The sequence below is a fragment of the Piliocolobus tephrosceles genome, chromosome 16, assembly GCF_002776525.5.
Source record: "Piliocolobus tephrosceles isolate RC106 chromosome 16, ASM277652v3, whole genome shotgun sequence".
NCBI lineage: Eukaryota > Metazoa > Chordata > Mammalia > Primates > Cercopithecidae > Piliocolobus > Piliocolobus tephrosceles.
This window is the reverse complement of record NC_045449.1, coordinates 38,043,535-38,050,176: the sequence shown is the minus strand read 5'-3', so window position 1 is coordinate 38,050,176 and position 6,642 is coordinate 38,043,535.

Here is a 6,642-nt window from a genome sequence, read left to right as displayed (position 1 = left end):
AATGGGAAGAGTCCATGCACCAGTCTGCACAGGCACTAAAGTACTTTGGCATGCATCCAAACTTTCTCTCTGAGTCCATGTTAATCAGATTTGTCCATAAGATAGACAAGTAGCTTGGGTACTCTGATTTAAACCACATGCCCTCGTGGGAGTCCCTAGAATGGGGGTTCAAATGCTGCAAAGAATCTGTTGTTTGGTTTGGGTGCTTTCTTCTCTCACTGAGCAAAAAGATGGTTTTTTTTCCTCAGGAAGAGGTGAATGAGTGAGGATAAAAATATTTACTTAGGGACCACCTAGGCCAGGTCTGAAAACTCAGCCCAGGTGGGAAACTTCAGCCCAGTGAGGGTTCTCTGTTTTTGTTAAAGAAAAAAGAAATTGCAGATGGACAGCCCAAGAGCATTGGAGCAGACGTCTGAGGCACGAATCCCTGAAGCAGACCCAGGGACCACTGCCCTTTCCTGCTTCCCATCGCCTCATTTTACAGATGACAAACAGCCCGGCCACTTGTTTAAAGCTCAGGGTTTTCTTTTTCCTCCTTCTCTTCTCTTACCCTTTTTTTTCTAAAAGCCACAAGAGTGTTAGGTGATTTTGCCCTCCCTAGCTAGGGAACATTTATTACAGATGCTTAATCTTTCCCCTCTCCTTGGAGCAGCTCAGGCCCTCATACCAGGCAGGAGCTGAATCATTGCCTTGGCAGAAACACTGCCCACACAAAAGGGGTAGGTGTTTTTAATTTTATCTTGTTCTATAAGGCAGGCATGGGTGAGAAACAAGCAGTGAGTATGCACTGAGCAGGCAATGGGAATTAGAAACCATGCAATGGGCACAAAAGAAATTAAAGGATCGTTCCCTGACTTCAGTGAGCTGTCAGACCAACAGACAGACATAAAAGGCGTCAGAAAAATAGAACGTTTTTTGCTAGCAGATGTGTAAAACCTGTACTATTAGTCCATTCTCATGCTGCCATAAAGAACTGCCCAAGATTGGGTAATTTATAAAGGAAAGAGGGTTAATTGACTCACCTCTTTTGCTGGGGAGGCCTCAGGAAGCTTACAGTCATGGCAGAAGACAAAGGAAAAGTAGGCACCTTCTTCACAGGGCAGCAGCATTGAGTGCCAAGCGAAGAGAGAAGCCCCTGATAGAACCATCAGATTTCATGAGAACTAACTCACTATCACAACAACAGCATCAGGGAAATCAACCCCATGATTCAATTACCTCCACCTGGTCCCACCCTTGACACATGGGGATTATTGGAATTACAATTCAAGGCAAACTTTGGGTGGAGACATAGCCAAACCATATTATTCTGCCCCCGGCCCCTCCCACATCTCATGTCCTCATATTTCAAAACCAATCATGCGTTCCCAACAGTCCTCTAAAGTCTTAACTCACATTTAGCATTAACTCAAAAGTCCACAGACCAAAGTCTCAGCTGAGACAAGGCAAGTTTTCAAAACTAATTATGCCTTCCAAACAATAACCTGAGGTCTTACCTCATTCCAGCATTAACTCAAAAGTTCACAGTTCAAAGTCTCATCTGAGACAAGGCAAGTTCCTTCCACCTATGAGCCTGTAAAATCAAAAGGCTCATATCTGAGCCTTTTTTGTATCTGTTATTTTTTTGATTGTATCGGTTACTTCCTAGATACAATGGGGGTACAGGCATTGTATAAATACACCCATTCTAAATGTGAGAAATTGTTCAAAACTAAGGGGCTGCAGGCCCCATGCAAGTCCAAAATCCAGTAGGGCAATCATCAAACCTTAAAGTTTCAGAATGATCCCCTTTGACTCCAATACTCACATTCAGATTATGCTGATGCAAGAAGTGAGCTCTCATGGCCTTGGACAGCTCTACCCTATGGCTTTGCAGGGTATGAGCCCCTCCGAGCTGTTTTCATGGCTGGCATTGAATGTCTGCAGTTTTTCCAGGTGCATGATGCAGCCTGTCAGTGGAACTACCATTCTGGGGTCCAGAGAACAGTGACCCTCTTTTCACAGCTCCAATAGGTCGTGCCCCAGTGGGGACTGTATGTGGAGGCTCCAACCCTACATTTTTCTTCCACTCTGCCCTAGTGGAGGTTCTCCATGAGGGCTCTGCTCCTGCAGCAAGCTTCTGCCTGGGCATCCAGGCATTTCTATCCATCCTCTGAAATCTAGATGGAGGTTCCCAAACCTCAATTTTGACTTCTGTCTACTCACAGACCCAACACTATGTGTTAGCCACTAAGACATAGGATTTGCACCCTCTGAAACAATGGCCTGAGCTGCACATTGGCCCCTTTTAGCTGTGGCTGGAACTGAAGCAGCTGGGATGCAGGGCACTGTGTCCTGAGGCTGTATAGAGCAGCAGGGCCCTGGGCCAGGAAACCATTTTTACCCCCTGGCCATGAAGGTCTCTGACATGCCCTGAAGATATTTTCCCTGTTGCCTTGGTGATTAACTCTCAGCTCCTTGTTAGTTATGCAAATTTCTACAGCCAGCTTGAATTTTTCCCCCAAGAAAATGGGGTTTTCTTTTTTATGGCATCATAAGGTTGCAAATTTTCCAGACTTTTATGTCTGCTTCCTCTTGAGTGTTTTGCCACTTAGAAATTTCTTCTGCCAGCTAGCCTAAAACATCTCTCTTAAGTTCAAAGTTCCACAGATCTCTAGGGCAAGGACAAAATGACACCAGTCTCTTTGCTAAAGCATAACAAGAGTTGCCTTTACTCCATTTCCCAACAAGTTCCTCATCTCCATCTGAGACCACCTCAACCTGGACATGTCATTGTCCATACCACTATCAGCATTTTGGTCAAACCATTCAACAAGTTTCTAGGAAGTTCCAAACTTTCCCACATCTTCCTGTCTTCTTCTGAGCCTTCCAAACTGTTCCAGCCTCTGCCTGTTACCCAGTTCCAAAGTCGCTTCCACATCTTCGGGTATCCTTGTAGAAGCACCCCACTCTATGGGTACCAATTTATTATATTAGTCCATTCTCATGCTGCTATAAAGAACTGCTTAAGATTGGGTAATTTATAAAGGAAAGAGGTTTAATTGGCTCACAGTTTCACATTGCTAGGGAGGCTTCAGGAAACTTACAGTCATGGTGGAAGACAAAGGAGAAGCAGGTACCTTCTTCACAGGGCAGCAGAATGGAGTGAGTACTGATCAAAAGGGGAAGCCCCTGATAAAACCATCAGATCTCATGAGAACTAATTCACTATCATGAGAACCACCCCCATGATTCAATTATCTCCACCTGGTCCCACCCTTCACATGTGGGGATTATTGGAACTACAATTCAAGATGAGATTTGGGTGGGGACACAGCCAAAATATATCACTGTGCTTTTCGTTTTTCAAGAAATCTTCGTATCCATGATGTTATTTCATCTTCACAAGATTCCTGGGATATAAAGCAGGTATATGATTTTCAGTTTCCCGATATGGAAACAGAGAGGTTATGGGAATGGACTATTTGTGTCAAGTTAAGATAAAAATCTCAACCTATTAGCTACAATTTCTTCTACTTGCCACTTTAATAAGAGTGGCTACCCTCTGCTGGATCCTTTTCCTCTGCCAGATCCTGTTCTAAGCCTTATTTCATTGAATCCTCATAAAGGCTCTCAAAAGGAAGAACTGTTGTTACTCCTGTCTTACAGATAAAGAAACTGAGACTTATCCAGATAACACAGCTAGTTATTGTTGAAACCAGGTTCAAAACCAAGTCTGTCTAACTCAAAAACTCTTTTTTCTTGTAACTCTAAAATTTTAAAATTTCATTTGATGAGACAGAGTAAAGTAGCAGTTAGCATTAAGAGGACTTGATCAAGGAAATTTCTTAGCAGATGTAAACATTGGAGTTCACTTAAATGGAAAGAAAATGGGAGGTAACATTTATTGCATAGTTAAAATAGGTGAATCCCTTTCAAAGCGACACTAATCTAGCCATTCCCTACATGAATGGGATGATTCTCCTAATTTTACAGGAAAGAGACTGAGGCTTGGAGAGATCGAATACCCTGCTTGCAGTCCCACAGCTAGGACTTTAATAGAGACAGGATTCACATTTGGGTTTGTTTGACCTCAGGTAATTTGCATGTTTCTGCTCTGCCATGCTTAATTGTGCTATGAAGGTGGAAAGTGACTGCAGGCCAGATTGCACAAGGTTGAGCATGTTCTAGTTGTTTACAAGGGGACATGCAGGGACTTTGATCAGAATCACCTATCTGTGTTGGAGGAGAACATAGGTGTGACACAGCTAAAATGTTTAGGAGGAAAAAAATGATAAAACTTGGTAGCAGTAGACTTTTATCTTCTCTTTTGATAAATTCTTAAACATTTTCTTTTGCTCAATAGCAGAACAAATAACTGCACATTTCCATTAATTATTTACTTTGCTTCAGATTCTTTTGATATTTCTGTCATGTGCTGACAGATGTAAACACCCTCTTATTTTGTCTCTTTAAGGCTACATTTGTGGAGAGTAATGTTAATGACTGCTACTGTTTTTTGAGTACTTACAGTGAGATAGCATGCATATGCTTATGTCATTCTCCCAACAACCATGAAAGCTATGTATTAATTTCCCAATTTTCAGATGAGGTAACTTCAGGCAAGAGAGGTCATATAATTCATTCAGGTCACATAGGGAGCAAATGGCAGAGTCAAGACATAAACGGGTCTGTGTGATTCCAAAATGTATTCTCTTTCTGTTGCCTGAAGGTAACCGGATAGGCTATACATGGAGGCAGTGGGGGGTGAGAGAGGGTAGTCTTTTCAGGTCATGTTTATGTATTTTAATTTGAGATAATAAATAATAGGGAAGGAGATGACATGATGGAAGTGGTGTTTGGGGCAAATGGGGAGAGACTGGAGGCAAGAAACCCCTTTTTCACAGGCCATGAATAGTAATAGGAATTTGAAATCTTGGGCACGTGGATAAAGAATGGTGGCTGTAGAAATAGAAGGTGATGTCTTGGGATGAGTAAGCTTTGTAGAAAAATAACTGGTGAGACTTTAATCATAACTAAAGGAAAAGGAAGAGCGGAAATGGTACCAAAGACGAGTTCTCAGGAGGTAAAGTCATAGTATCATCACTGGCAGAAAGTAGATGAAAAGGGTTTTGAAGGCCAGCATTTTTTCCTCCTCATGCTTAAACAGAGAGGGCTAGAGGCAGGGCAGCCACTGTGAATGACTGGGCCACATGCACTTGTGCCAGTACCTCTACGGGTGGTCACAGGTAAAGAAAGAGCTTCCTTCGAAAGGGGAATTTCATCGTCAGCCCCTCCCCAGATGTGAAGCCTTGAGGTTATGTTGGCTAAGAGCTGGGAGAAGTATGCTTGAGGCCAGTGAGATAAAGAAAAACCTATGCTGAGCCACACGTGTGTCTACACACCTGGCATGGCAATCCTGTTCTCCATGACGATGTTCCTCCCTACCCCTCCACAAGCCCAGCCGCCCTGCAGGAGGATTTGGGAAAACTGCCTCTGGAGCTGTCCAGCTCCCAAGGTTGGAAGGAAGCCTTTGTCAATCCCATTACCACTTCGAACAAAGCCATGCTTTCTGAGGAGGTGTAGATCTTATTATATTATTTTGTTTTCCATTCTTTTCTATCCATTCACCAGATCACCCTCTCTTTTGCTGAGTAGCATGCTGACATTGTGTATGACTCTCGTTGCCCTGAGAATGTTGCTACCTAAGTTTTTTGGCCCGAATTACTGACAACAGCTGCAAACCCCTGCCTGCAGATATCTATGCACACACTGGAAAGTTCCATATAGGGCAGAGGTCACAAAGTGGCAGCCCAGAAACTAGATGTGGCCCACTGATATGTAATTTTCTTTGACCTACACAATGTTTGTTAACACTTGGAATCAACATGATTAAGCTGGGAAGTTTCACACATTTTCACATTTGTAGCTTCTCTTAAAAATATAAAAAGCCCTGGAAAATACAAAAAGTTCCTGGGTCAGAACCCCACATGTCAGTAAGCAGCTGGAGCTGGGTTACTGATACCCCCTTTACATGTAGCATTTGGTCCCTATTTTGCCACAGTCTCTACCACTCTTTATTACCTGACACAAAACCCACTGCCCTCATATGTCTCACTTAGCTGGCCTCTGTAGGCATTTAACTTTGAGATCCCAATGTGTGGTAATGGTATTGGTTTAAGCAGAAGCTAGTTGGTGCCCAGACATTATAAATGCACTTGGGTAGTAGATATGACTGAATTAGAATTCCTTTCCCTTCCTTTAGGCATTCTTCTGCTAATCACATTCTCTTCCCAAAATGCTCAGCACCTTCTGATGAATGCTGAGCACCAAAATATTGTCCCTTCCTGCCACTGTAGTGTAACATAACCCTAGGTTAGCCTTCTTCCACCAAGACTCTCATTCCATGATGTCTCACTTCTTGCTCCCTAGCCCAAGCAGAGTGATCTTGCCAGCTGATTCAGGGAGATATCAGTGACATTGCTGTCACTTGAGTAACATTTTGGCAAAGGAAAATGCAAGAGAAAGAATGTGATGAAATAATTAGTTGATTATTTGGGAAAGGATTTGGGACACTGGGGAAGTGAACAGAGTGGCCTGAGCAGGTGGAATGATCAGCCTGGAGAGCTCACTCTGGGGACAGAGTGAGAGGCAGGATGGAGG